At 49.8% G+C, this 14,005-nt stretch overlaps 2 protein-coding genes and 1 long non-coding RNA gene across 16 annotated transcripts in view; 2 read left to right on the forward strand and 1 right to left on the reverse strand.

The window, feature by feature from the left end:
- Positions 1-14,005, reverse strand: part of RIMBP2 (RIMS binding protein 2) — a 329,378-nt gene that overhangs the window by 219,320 nt on the left and 96,053 nt on the right. The window lies entirely within an intron of this gene.
- The window catches only part of RAN (RAN, member RAS oncogene family), a 288,165-nt gene that overhangs the window by 16,318 nt on the left and 257,842 nt on the right, over positions 1-14,005 (forward strand). The window lies entirely within an intron of this gene.
- LOC126930555 (uncharacterized) lies at positions 3,300-5,652 on the forward strand. The gene is made up of 4 exons (XR_007717622.1): positions 3,300-3,658; positions 3,907-4,009; positions 4,166-4,284; positions 4,947-5,652. It is a non-coding gene; the product is annotated as an uncharacterized LOC126930555 (long non-coding RNA).

Raw genomic sequence — 14,005 nt, forward strand, 5'->3', positions numbered from 1 at the left:
TAATTAACAAGTGCATTACCTCATAGTTATTTTGTGGTGAGAGCACTTAATACCCACTCTCTTAACATTTTTTACCAATACATCATCATTGACTATGGTCAGCTTGCAGTGCAGTAGATCTCCTGAAATGCACCCTCCCGTCTAACTGTAACTACGCATCCTTTAACCAGCATCTCCCCATGCCCCCCAGCACCCCAGGCTCTGGTAACCACCATTCCATTCTCTACTTCTATGAGATCAACTTCTTAGCTGCCACATATGAGTGAGGTCACTCAGTATTTGTCTTTCTGTGCCTGGCTGATGACTTAATGGAGCATCCTCCAGGTTCATCCATGTTGTCAGAGAACAGTATGAAGGTTCCTCAAAAAATCAAAAATGGAAATGACCATGAGCCCACTATGCCACTGGCACCAACCCAAAGGAAATGAACTGAGTCTGTCGCAAAGCTGTCTGCACCCCCACATGTGAACTGAGTCTGTCGCAAAGCTGTCTGCACCCCCACGTTTAGACAGCACCATTCCCACTAGCCAAGGTGTGGAATCAACCTAAGTGTGCATCGATGGATGAATGGATCAAGAAAATGTGTTTTCTACACAACGGAATGCTGTTCAGCCATTAAAAAAAAAAGAAAAAGAAAAAGAAATCTTGACACTGATGTTGGCAGGGCTCTTGATTAACCCTCCCTGGTGTTATGGTCAGAGGGACCCCGATCCACCCAGAGGAGAACTGAGCCACCCGGGGGACCTTCTCTGGTGAGGTCGGGGGTCAGGAAATGTTGGGCCTGGGTCACTTTCTTCCGTTGGATGGAAGCGGGGTGGTTCGTCAGGGTTTCCTGGAGAAACAGGACAGGATCCACACGCGCGAAGAGACTTACTTGGGGAGTTCCCTCATGTGATTACAGAGGCCAGTGAGTCCCATGACCTGCCGTCTGCAGAGCCAGGAGAGCTGACGGTGGGAATTCAGTCTGAGACTGCACGCTTGAGAACGGGAGGAGCTGACAGTATCGCTCCCAGCCCATGGCTGCAGGTCTGGGAACTGGGGGTAGGGCACTGGAGGGGGACTGGTCGAGGCCCGGAGTCCACAGGTCCGAGACCCAGGAGCTCCAGCGTCTGCGGGCAGGACAGACAGAAGTCCCAACTCCAGCAGGGAGCAAATTCACCTCTCCCTTGCCTTTTTTTTCTGCTTGGGCCCTCGATGGATCAGAGGATGCCCTCACATTTGTGACGATTCCTTCCTCAGTCCACTGATCTGAATGCTCACCTTCTCCAGAAACGGCCTCACAGGCGCCCCAAAACATAGTGTGTGACCAGCTCTCTGGGCGCCCCTCAACCTAGTCAAATTGACACAAAGTCCACCATCACCGGGGAAAAATGGGAAGCCTGCTCCTCCCAGTCCCTCCCATTCTGGGGGAAAATGGGGACTCTGCTCCTCCCAGTCCCTCCCGTTCTGGAGCCTCTGGCAGTTCAGCTTCCAGGGTCCTCCCTTCATCAAGTCTTGCTCCATTTCCAGGGCTTAGAGCTACACTTTGAAGGGATGGTCTACGCCATCTCCGTGGCCCCAAAAGTCAGATAATTTAAAAACCTCTCCATGCTTGTATAACACTTAATAGATTTAATAAACACTTATCTCTTTGATAAATAAAAACAAAAGCGTAAAAACTAGGTAATGTGTCCTAGCAATGTACAAGAGACTAACAAACATTTTGTGACTCATAAAAGTAATTTTCCTGCTTTAAATTCACTGTCACCTCCCCCTAGTAACACCTGCAGTGTCTCAGAAACTCGCATCCATTGGAGGCTGCTGCTGCCCAGCGAGTCCCCGGCCACTCTGCCTTCGAGTTCCCTCGTTTCTAAAGCTCTAGCAGGAAAAGCTCCCAGGCGGCTTCACCCTGGGGAGTCTCATCCAACACCTCATTCCACAGAGGAGGCCTCAGAAAGGCTGGGAGAAAGGAGCCTCTAGCCACACCGCCCAAAGCAGGCAGAGCCTGAACTCAGCCTCAGGCCACTGACACAGGCTCCAGCCTCCAGGCATCGCTGCCGGCACCACAGGGATGCAGAGCCCCCAGGTCTCCTGGAACTGTACATCCCCCCCCCATCCCATGGGCTCTGTCCCCACTTCCCCCAGACCCCACAGTGGGGAAGCACTCAGTGCCTGGCTCTCCAGGAGCCCAAGTCTCCTCCCTGATGATGACGTCCTTCCCACAAAGGATCTCTGAGCTGCAGCCTCCATCAGACAATATGTTGCGGAATATTTGGGGCCCTTTTGTCTTCCACTCCCACGGAAGCCATAGCAGCCAGGGTCGCTTCATTTACTCGCATCGCTGCCCCCGATCCTCGGCTGGAAGACACTGGCTGCCGGCTACCGTAAGCAGCAGACGCCACCATGCTGGCAGCGAGGCATCTCCTGCAGAGAGGATTTACCTCTGTAGCCTGGGCTAGGACCTTCAGGAGGCCTGCACAGCCTCCATTTAGGAAGCCCTTTGCCTTTAAATACACTGACTGCTTTCTCCTTCAACAGCTCGCGTCCGGCCCCAGCACACATGTGCTGTGGAGTCTTGGATTCTGGTCTGCAAGGCTCTCAGTTGTACACCTGACAAGCAGCTCAGGCCCAGCAAGCAGGACACAGAACCCATGTCCACCCACTGCCTGTTACACAATGGCTGGGGTTGAAAAAGTTCTCTGTCATGCAGGGCACCTGCAAGAGAGGACCCCAGGCCTAAGAAGTTGCTTTGCAAGTAGAAAGTTGGAGAAAATCAGCTGGCTGCGGGATTAATGCCTGAAACAGGTGCGATGCGTCCTCTGAGAAGCATGTCCTGGATAGTTAAGAAGTCATGAGTCCCTGCCCTGAAGAGCCCATAGGGCCTGCAGGGATCTGGGCAGCAGATCCGAGTCCTCCAGAGACAGCGTGCCAGGGCACGTGTTTGGACATCACACGGCACAGCTCAGAGTTACGCAAGGTCACCTCTCTGGGACAGAGAGGTGGCCTCCAAGGACAGCAGGTGCTTGGACTGACCTGTGTCTGGCCCAGACTGGAGAAGAGACCGCCACCTGTTCCCTCCATCAGCCTCACCTTCCATGGTTGAAAACTGGCCTTCAGAGGGCCTAGTACCGCCCCGGGTGTTTCAGTTGGCCAGGGGATCTGGCTTTTGGCTTTTTCGTAAAGCATCACGTTCTCTCTCATGTATGAATATTTACTTGGCTTGGACAAGCCCTCGGGCCAGGAGTTGAAAGGTCACAGTGCATGAGCTGCTGTGCTGTGTGCAAAGCCCAATCCAGACAAAGTTTGGCCTGGCTGCTGGATTAATGAAAAGCCACCCTGGGTTTGGGGGTCCCCAGCCCAGCCCCTGGGACCACCCAGTCTGGGGTATTCTGAACAGCAACCCAAGCTAAGAGAGCACATTATGGAAAAATGGTGTTTTTTAAAATAAGTTTTAAAACACCATCTTGACAGGATGGTGAAGACCATGATGGGAAGACATCAGAGGAAACAGTGTAAATGCAAAACCGGGAGAAACCGGGAGGAGCTTGTCAAACACAGCTCTATGACTTAAACAACTGGCTTCCCTGGTAACCAAACCGCGCTGACATCACAGCAGGCTCCCCTGGATGCAGACCCTGGTACCTTATTCTGGGCTTAGACCCCATCAGGGTGAAGCAAGGTACATAGCCTGCAGAGCTGAGCTGGGATCTGTCACTTGTAATATAGGAGTCCGGATGGGTGAAACAGCTTCTCCTTTCCCTCCACCCTCCCCCAAGTCCAGAACCTCCCGGGTAACCCCTGATGATTACACAGCCTCCACCTAGTCTCCAGTGCCCCGTAGTCGCCACCTGCACCAGGTTACTTAGACCCTGGGTTACCACTCACCAGCTGTTTCTCCCTGGCCTTCCCTTGGTACACATTCCCCAGCTCCCCGGCTGGCAAGGATGACTAGGTGACATTTTTGACCTCACGAATGTCCTTTGGAAAGTCACATCTGTCAGAATCCAGGGCAAAACGAAGGCCATGCCTGGTGAGTAAGGAGGGGATGGGATGAAGGGAGAGTTGACAGCAGTGCTGGTGAGTTGCAGAGGCCAGCAAGGCGGAGGACACTGTAACTGTGGGATCTGCAACCGCCCCACTGGAGGGCCAGTGGGCAACCCATAGACACCCCTGCCACAATCTCCAGGCTCCTGCTGCGACCTCATCGGCCAAGCCACCTGGAAGCCATGGGGCAAGAGAACCTGAGTGAGGAAGTCCAGCGCGCCCAGCCCCCCACCCCACGGGCAGAGGACAGCACAGAAGCAGGTAGAGGGTGGATCTGGGAGGCAAGCAGGGAACACCTAGCACAGACTTCTCCCTTTCTTAAGATTCAGTCTCGGCCTGGCACAGTGGCTCATGCCTGTTATCCTAGCACTTTGGGAGGCCGAGGCAGGTGGATTACAAGGTCAGGAGATCGAGACCATCCTGGCCAACGTGGTGAAACCCCAACTCTACTAAAAATGCAAACATTAGCTGAGTGTGGTGGCGGGTGCCTGTGATCCCAGCTACTTAGGAGGCTGAGGCAGGAGAACCACTTGAACCTGGGAGGCGGAGGCTGCAGCGAGCCAAGATCGCACCACTGCACTCCAGCCTGGGCGACAGAGCGAGACTCTGTAAAAAAAAAAAAAACACCACTCAGTCTCATTAAGAGACAACCCTCATCGGCCTTTTCCGTTCTTCCCGCCTGGGATGCAGGCACGATGCCAGAAGGTGCGACAGCCACCACAGGACCCCAACGACAGCAGAGAGGGAGAGAGGCAGGGTCCTTTCAGACCTCATGCCACCCTGCAATGGTGGCCTCTGACTTTCTGCATGAGAAAAGTGAGGCCGGTCTCTGCAGGGCAGTGTTAGCAGGTTCTATCGTTACTTGCAGCTGAACGCCCGTCCTACCTGATGCAACAGGCTGGCCTACACGTTATGTTTTACAGCACTTCGGACTTGGTAACACAGTTGCACGTATACTATGTGATTGGAAGCAGAAGAAATCAATGCCATTGCTTCCATTCCTTAAAGAGCACAATAAAGAAACAGAAGTTACTTACAGCCAAGGACTAACGCCAGTTGGGGCAGCACCCCCAGGAATCAGCAAAAACCAAGTGATTAATTACCAACATGGTACCCAACCTCCCTTATCCTCAGAAGATGTTCAGTGAGCAATGTAAACAAACCGACAATGTTCCCTATGCTCTAACAACACAGCACTCCTCACACGTTAGATATGGAAAAACTGAGGCACCGTATCAGCAAGCACTGGGGTGTAAGGAAAAAGGAGAAGGCCGCTCCATACAGAACCAGTGGGAATGTTGATGCTTGGAGTCTTTCTGAGAAGCAATCTCTCAGAGGTGTAATTAAAAAGCATAGACACAGATTCTGACCCAGAGATTCCCAGAAATAGATTCCATAGAATAAAAAACACAAGAACATGTGCATGAAGATCTTTAGCACAGCGCTGACGAGGCAAAGGAAAACGGGGAAATCTTGCCGGTCTGCATAGGGACATCTCATGGTGGTCAAATAAAATTGTGGTGTATCCGTGCCACAGATTACAATGAAGCAATGCAAAATCACAAGTTAGAATTCTATGTGTTGACATGAAAAACGTTCATGACGCACTTTTGAGTAAAACAAGTTATTGAATACCTGTATACAAAAATATATATGTACATAAGATACATATATAAAAATATGTATATATGATACATGTATTTTATATGTACTTTGTAAAATGTTTTATAAAATATTTACATACATATTTTTGATAATTTGTGTGTCCAGTCCTCTTCAAATGTGTAGGTATGAAATGAGACAGCTTGGACAGCTCCCTGTTTGGCAGGAAACGTGCAGATGCTGAGTGTGTATTTATGTATGTGCATAAATACACGTGTATATGTGTATATATGTGTATTATGTATATATAATTATATAGACATAATTATGCATATATGTATAATTATGCATATATTATACTGTGTATATTATATATAATATAATGTATATATTACAATAGCACAATATATAATATACATTATATATTACATACATATATGTATATATGTACATATAATTACATATAATGTGTATATATGATATACATACCTATATACAAACATATATAGATTTTTTTTTTTTTTTTTGAGATGGAGTCTCACTCTGTCGCCCAGGCTGGAGTGCAGTGGCACGATCTTGGCTCACTGCAACCTCCACCTCCCGGGTTCAAGCAATTCTCCCATCTCAGCCTCCGGAGTAGCTGAGATTACAGGCGCCTGCCACCACACCTGGCTAATTTTTGTGTTTTTAGTAGAGATGGGTTTTCACCATGTTGGCCAGGCTGGTTTCAAACTCCTGGCCTCAAGTGATCCGCCTGCCGCAGCCTCCCCAAAGTGCTGGGATTATAGGTGTGAGCCACTGGGCCTAGTCTATATTCTCATTTTAATAAACCAACAACCCCCGCAAGGCCTAGCTGTGGGGATACAGGTGTTTGTCTTTGATTATAGACAGGGAGAAAGGGGTGGAGGGACATGCATTGCTTACCTGGGCTATGGAATGTGATACTGTACAAGAATTAGGAGAGGAGAATTAAGAAAACCAATGCCCACTAAGTTTAAACAGCACCATTTTTCATCAACAGTGACAGGTATTTTCCTGTGGTGGTGGGCACAGGTTTCAAACCTCTGCCATCATGCTTGGAAGCCCCCCCAAGCCCACCCAGACAAGCTATGTGGAGAGGTCCCTGTACGCCCCTTAGGTGCCTCCCTGACCCTCCTGCTCCAGGAGGGGACGTGATCTGGACAACAGCGTTTGCTTTCTCACCTCTGGCAGGCACCAGTCTCCCTGCCTGGCAGGAGAGTAACACAGTTGGATGAACACACCCCCCAGCCTTTTGCATTCTTAAACCTGCATGCTGGGCTCTGTGTCCAAGAGCAAGGACGTCTCATCTTACAGATCACAACGTTCCGCCTGCACGTTTCCCACCAGACGAATGGGGAGCTGTTCACGGTGTCCCCTTTCATCCCCAGACATCTGAAGACGACGACTAGACACATGCCACGTTCTGTCTCTGGTTTCCCGCTCTCCTCTCCTTTCTCACCCCATCTGTTCTCCCCCCATGTCTCTTTCTCTTCCTCCCCTGTCTTGCTCCCTTCTCTTCTCTCCTTATTTCTGCCTCCCCTATTTCTCTCTCCTCCTCTCAGCTTCTCTGACTGTTGCCATTTTCAGCTGGGCTCCTGGCTCGGGTCAGTGCAGAATCACCTGAGCCACTACCACAGTTGCGAATCCCTTCTTGAGGGCTTGCCAATTTCTCCTCAAACCTTCTACAAGGCAGGATTATATTTAAACCCATTTAAGACCTAAGGAAGCTGAGGCATAGAAAAAGCCACCCAACCCATCAGCCATGTCTACTGAGTGCCCATATGTGCAGGACACCGTCCTAGGAGACAATGAATGAGATAGAGGTTAAGGCACCTTCCCAATCCCGCACCTTCCCAGCTCATCAAGGCAGAGCCCAGGGCTGGCAGGAAGACGTGAATGTCCCGAGATGGAGTCAGTACAGTGTTCTGGAGTCTGTCCCAGTGACAGGAGAGCTCCTTCTACATCTCCATATGGCAGCCAGGAAAGAGCTTGGCCAGGCACAAGCAGGACCATAGGAAGAAGTCAGAGGGTGACTTTGGTTTCCAGCACAGAGGTCTGGAGAGCTCTGCCAGAGGCCTGAGCAGAAAGGAAAGATTTTCGGGGACTGCTTGTGTGGGCTGTGGATCCCCACAACATGGCCTTGGCGTCAGCTGCTGACCTGAAGTTGGGGTGCAGGGGCCCCCTTCCTCTGCAGAGTCCCCCATGTTCCACTGATGAGAGGTTCCACCCCATCTCTCATTTTTCCAGGACCCCCAGCCTTATACCTCATGTTCTGAGAGCTTCCTGTGGGCCAGGCCTGGTGCTGAGACCCTACCAGTCTCTTCTGTGTTTCATTGTCACCAATAACCCCCACCACCCCACCCCCGGGCCCGAGTTAGTGCTGCCACCTCCATCCAGCATACAAGGATGCAAAGGCTTAAACCAGAGCCCAGGCCCACACCCTGCAGCTGGGAGCTGCTGGACCAGGCTTGGGACCCAGGTCTGTCCTCATGCACATGGTGTCATCCCTGCCCTCTTGGCTCTCACTGACATTTCCTTTCCCTCCTCACTGGAAGGAGTGAGTCACCATCTCCCTTCACCAGACTCCACTTTTTTCCTAGCACACATTGCCCTGGGGCACCAACAGAGTTCAATCAATGCTCTGGCCCCACGGGCCGAGGCCAGCTCCAGCTCCAGGCAGAAATGACAAGTAGGTGTCACCTGACACTGGCTTTAGTTACTGCTAGAGGCTGCTTAGCAGGAGGTATTGAGAAGGGCTTGGAGGAGGCCTTTCCTTTAGCAAAGGTGGGCTGCTTCCTGTTTCAGCTGAAGCTTCAGAAAGTAACAGAGAGGGCCTTGGACTGAGTGTCTGACCTGACGCTAAGCAGCCCAGCACTTCGGTCCTCAAAGGTCCGCAGATGCACCCCAATTCTGAACTCACAGAATGCACATAAATTAGATTATTTTGGTAGAACAGGAATCGCTCAGTTGTCTGGGCTACTCGGAGGTGTTGTCCGATCATTGGAAAACGTTGCATCAGTTGATTTTCAGATTTCCAGGTCTCTTTATTGTTAGAAAAATCTAACTTGGCTGGGTGTGGTGGCTCATGCCTGTAATCCCAGCACCTTGGGAGGCTGAGGTGGGAGGATCACTTGAGCCCAGGAGTTTGAGACCAGCCTGGGCAACATAGCAAAACCTCATCTTTACACACACACACACACATACACACACACACACAAATTTTTTTTAATGTAAAAAAGGGGAAAAAGAAAGAAAGTCTAACTCTCATAAGAGTCACAGATCCCCAAAGCAATTTTGCAAATGAAGAGTTAATGATGTTCTCCAGTCCCCTAGATAGCAGTTTGCTTGCCCCTAACAGTGCGTCAATGCCAGGCCTAATATGAATGTATTATCTAAATAATCATTCACACTGCATGTGATCAGCACTCAATGCCTTCCTCTCATCACATTCACTCCTGGTTTGATCAAGTCAACACAAAAAGCTCTTCCCAGAGAACATCAGATTCGAAGGTTAAACGTGTTAATTATCCTTTTTTAAAGACAATGTACAGCACTGGATATCTCGTAGGATCTTCATCTCATTCCACGGCCTGGTCCAAGGAGCCCCACAGCGGGATCCTCCTGGCCCCCTCCTCTTGGTAAAGACAAAAAGATCAGGTTCCCTTCAGTCTGAGGTTTCTTGCCCTCCCTGAAACGCCCCAGTGTTCAGCAGGTGGGGAGGGATGAGGTTCGCCACATCCAGGGGCTAGTGTGGCCGCCTCTTTGCCTAGTGCTGTGGGTGCCCAGGACTCTGCGGCTCTTCCTGCTCACAGCCACACCTGAAGGAGCATCCTGATGGCAGGTGGGAGGCTCCTCAGGAAGTGATTCAGGCAAAACACCTTCCTTAAAAGTGCCTAGACCGAAACATCTTTATAGCTTTGTAATGTAAATGATCTTAAAGTCAAAATTTCAACAACATAAAGCAATGTAAATGGGAGACTGTGCATGAAAAGGATGGAAAAGAGATTTTAGCTGCACCCAATTAGAAAGAAAAGTGGAAGGAATGGATGGAGGGAGGAAGGGAGGATGAATATTTGGACCTCTACCCAGACTTTCATCACAAATGGGTCTTCATCTAAAAGCCAAGTCAGTTAACAGCTTTATTGCTGATGGACTTTCTATGTTAAACACACATATACCCCTTACTTTGTAGCAAGCAACCTTCAAATTATGGCACCAAATAGGCAAAATTGAAGAAGTATGTTTTCCCATTATATTAGCATTCATTAATCCACTTCTTCCTTCAATTATCCAATTATTTATTCAACAAACTTCTGCGCTATTTTCAGAGCAGCTTTCCAGGTACTGGGAATACTAAGCGAGCAAAGGCGAAATCCCTTCCTCAATGAAGTCCACATTACAGCAGGTCATACAGACCACAAACGCACACGATTTCAGGCAGTGGAGGGGGCTATGCAACACCGTCGCTGCTTTACAAAACAAACCTCTGGGGCTCAGTCGGAGCTTTCATTCCCTCACCTCTTCCAGGACTGAAATCATTATGCTCTTTACTGATCATGTTATTATTGATTTTTTTTACTCCTTGGGAAACTGGCCCTTCAAATTCAAAGATATCTAACACTTTGCAGTGTCCAGAGTGGAGATGATGCATGCGAGTTACCCATGCTAAATCAAGTAGCGATTTTGGAAAGCCCCCGTTCTGTAGTAAGGGGTCTGGGAGATGTTCACACAAAACAGGAAATGTACACGCATGTGTTATTCTTTCCACGGCGACTGATCAATGTGGATCTCTAATCTAGCCACAGCGTGTTGTCAAGGGGACCGCACAGACACCATGGCCCCAGGTTAAAGAGGAAGCTCTAGCTGTGCTCACGGTCCCTTATCAACCTTCTCTCCTAATCCGAAGCCCTATCGTTTGCACCGGGGAGCCGGCTGCTCTCTGCGGATGTCTATCAGCGGCAAATGCTTTCGTTGCCTGGTTACTCTTGGAGACTGCCCAGGCCCGGGGTGGACAGCCTGTCAAAGCACCTAAAGGGTCAGTAACTGAATTGTGTCAGCAAAGAGGTGGCCCTGCAGACACATGCTGTCCTTGGTGCTCTGCACCGGGAAGACAGAGGGCCCACATGGAGCAGGTGCGCGGCGCTGCACTGAAATCTGCCCACGAATACGTGGTGTGCAGACTTGACTTTATGTAGAGAAAGAGGCTCCCAGAAACCCCTGCAGCAACAGGTCGGAAAGGGCCTCCGAGGCAGTGGCTCACTCTTCTGGCCAGAGCTTCCTGCTGAGGACAATCACGGTGCCTCATCCTCTCCAGCCAACGGATGCGCCCAAGACTCAAGTGCTGCCAATTAAACAATCAGTCCCTTGAATTTAAATCGTGAGCAGAGGGACCAAGGACAAAAAAGAACCAGTGGCCAGAGCTTGTCCCTCCGTCCCCCTGTCCCCCTGTCCCCCCATCCCTCCATCCCCCCAACCCTGGGTGGGGCATCCTGCAGCTCTCCTCCTCCCTGAGGCCTGCTCCCGATCCCTGATGCTTCGCTGGCCCTCTCCATTGGTCCTTCTAGCAAATCCCCTTCCCTTTTAGGTGGCCAGCACCAGGTTCTGCTGCTTGCAACCAGAGAACTCACGTTAGTTTCCTCCAGCCACCGTGACAAAGTACGACAAGACAGGAGGCTTGAAGAACAGGCACGCACAGCCCCATAGTCCCTGGGGCCAGACGCCCAAGCTCGGGGTGTCAGCAGGGCTGGTTCCTCAGGCTGGCCGGCAGGCTCTGCCCATGCCTCTCCCCGGCTTCTGTGGTGGCTGGCATTCTTGGTATTCCGTGGCTCCTAGAAGCATCACCCCCATCCCTGCCAGTGTTCTCTGCCTCCAAATCCCTGTCTGGAAGGACACCAGTCACAGTAGATTAAGACCTAATCTAATGACCTCGTTTTAAGCTGGTCACTTCTATAAAGACCTCGTCTCCAAGTAAGATCACAGTTTGAGAGTCTGGGCCTCCAATATTCTTTTTGCAGGGAACATCATTCACCCAGTAACAGACCTACCTCTGTGCCCCGCAGTCAGCCACCCCACCCGGCAGTGGGGAGCACCTGGGAACCTGCAGACCTAGACTCCAGGCCTGGGGCACCTGTGTGGCTTGAGCCCTGTGAGCCCTGTGAGCCGTCCTTGGCATGGTTATGTTAGCCGTGGGCAGGCGAGCAACCTGCCTTGAGATCTGGCTGAATGGGGAGGCCTGAAAACATGCACACACCTCTGTAAGGAGACAAAGTCACCCCTTAGTGAGGGTGGGTTCATTGTTTTACCAGCCCCCGGGAGCTGGTCATTCCCATTTGGAAAGTGACCTTAGGTGAGTTGGAAACTCTTGAGTTCAGTCGCCAGCCTCTGGAGATGGGTCTTCCGAAAGGTGAGGGTTAGGGTGATGGACTCCAGGTGGATCCTCCCCATGAGAGAAAAGCAGGGGCCCACACCATGGTCGTACACCGCCCTGCTGGCTTTTTGGGCCTAACTGTAGATATGATAATACAATGTGGGAACAGCACCAGGCCTGTGAACTCCAAGTGCATGACTAAGGAACTGATTAAAGACTGACACCAACACAGAGGAAAAGGATGGAGATTCCCAAAAACATCGGCGGAGTTCCTGGATGCAGCCACTCCTGAAGCTAGAATCTCCTCTCTTCAATTTCACCAGTCAAGAACTCCCGTTTCTGCTGAGGCTACTTTGAGCTGGTTCCCCGTCATGTAAAATCTGAAGACCGCGACACACATAATAGAACACCACGGGGCATAGCAAGCCCCAAGGCCTCTCTGAGCACACGGCTATATCAGCAGCCTCATTTATCTGTCCTGCAGAACAAAAGGAGCAAGTAAACGACATCCCAGGGCCCGAGTTCACCAAGAGGCAGGAGTGAAATGGATGATACCGAGACCTGGGTACCATAGCTGGAAGTGTGACTATTTCCTTGCCATTTCCAAAGCTCTTGCCAGACACATTTGTACTCTCCCCTTTTACTGCCCTTGCAGGTAAACCTGGAGACATCACTGAACCCAGCCCAGTACTGAGGCCAGCAGGCCAGCATCACACACACTTTCCGACAGGCCCAGGACAGCACTAATCACTCGTTTGACTGTAACTGGCACTGAGACTTCAATATAAACAGAGCCCATTCCATGTTGACTTGTCTACTTTAAAAAATAATAGCAGAACAAAATGAAACCAACTAAATGGAATTTAAAATACATAATTGCTTTAGTCATGAAGAGTAATGACATTAAGAGCCATTTTAACTAGACATTTCCGCACAAATAACATTAGGCTGAGACAGTTAGTCTTGGGGTCCTGACCAAAAATGAGCCCTGAGAACTTGCAGGCCTGTTTGTTTCAGGTTGGGTCCTGGGTAACAGGCACGGCCTGTGGCTGGAGCAGCCGTGAAGCCCCCACAAGGCTGCATCGGAGGTTCCAGGGAACTGAGATTCCCCAGACATCACCAGCTTTGCCATCTCTGTGCCAACTACTGAGTGACCCTCTTTCTTTAAATAAGCTTGTGTTTTACATACGTAATTATATTGAAAAAGGAAACTATATATGACAAACACAAAACTGTTGGTTAATTCACTAGTTATTTTATATATAAATTCACTAGTTATTCGCTAATTGTACATACCATTCACTAGTATTTTGTATATATTAATATATATTTGATCATAGAGACGGAGTCTCACTTTGTTGCCCAGGCTGGCCCCAAACTCCTGAACTCCAGTGGTCCTCCCACCTCTGCCTCCCACAGGGCTGGGATTACAGAAATGAGCCAGTGCACCTGGCCTACTAGTTATATTTTTCCTAATGATTTTATTTTTTCCAATAAATACACAACCATAGCTAGCTAGGGTTTGTGGATTGTTTTTGTCTATTTTATTGCCTGTACAACACTCTTGGAAATATTGGGCTAGTTGGCAGACTCAGGCAATGCCTCCACTAGGCTGATAGTCACAAAATTCTCCACAAAAGGCACAGGAGACCAAATTTCTCTCTCTCTGACCCTGCTTAACGTTTACACGTAATCTCTGTTCCCAGAGCTCATGGCATCAAGTAAACAGTTCTTGCCTATCAAGCCCTGCAGGTAGGAATAACACGACTTATCTAACAGGGAAAATGAAAGGACAGATGGCGTGGACGAAGGTCCGGGGACACTGGTGGGGCCATTTCCTTCTAGTATCAGTGGTTTCTGGTCTCAACAAATATTTGCCAAGCATCTGTAGTGCACAAAGTCAGGTTACTGGACTAGATACCCACATACACAAATATATACAAAACTAAAGTCAACTGAATACTATTAAAGACTGAGGTAATTCCATGCTGC

This window comes from Macaca thibetana, chromosome 11, assembly GCF_024542745.1.
Source record: "Macaca thibetana thibetana isolate TM-01 chromosome 11, ASM2454274v1, whole genome shotgun sequence".
NCBI classification, from domain to species: domain Eukaryota; kingdom Metazoa; phylum Chordata; class Mammalia; order Primates; family Cercopithecidae; genus Macaca; species Macaca thibetana.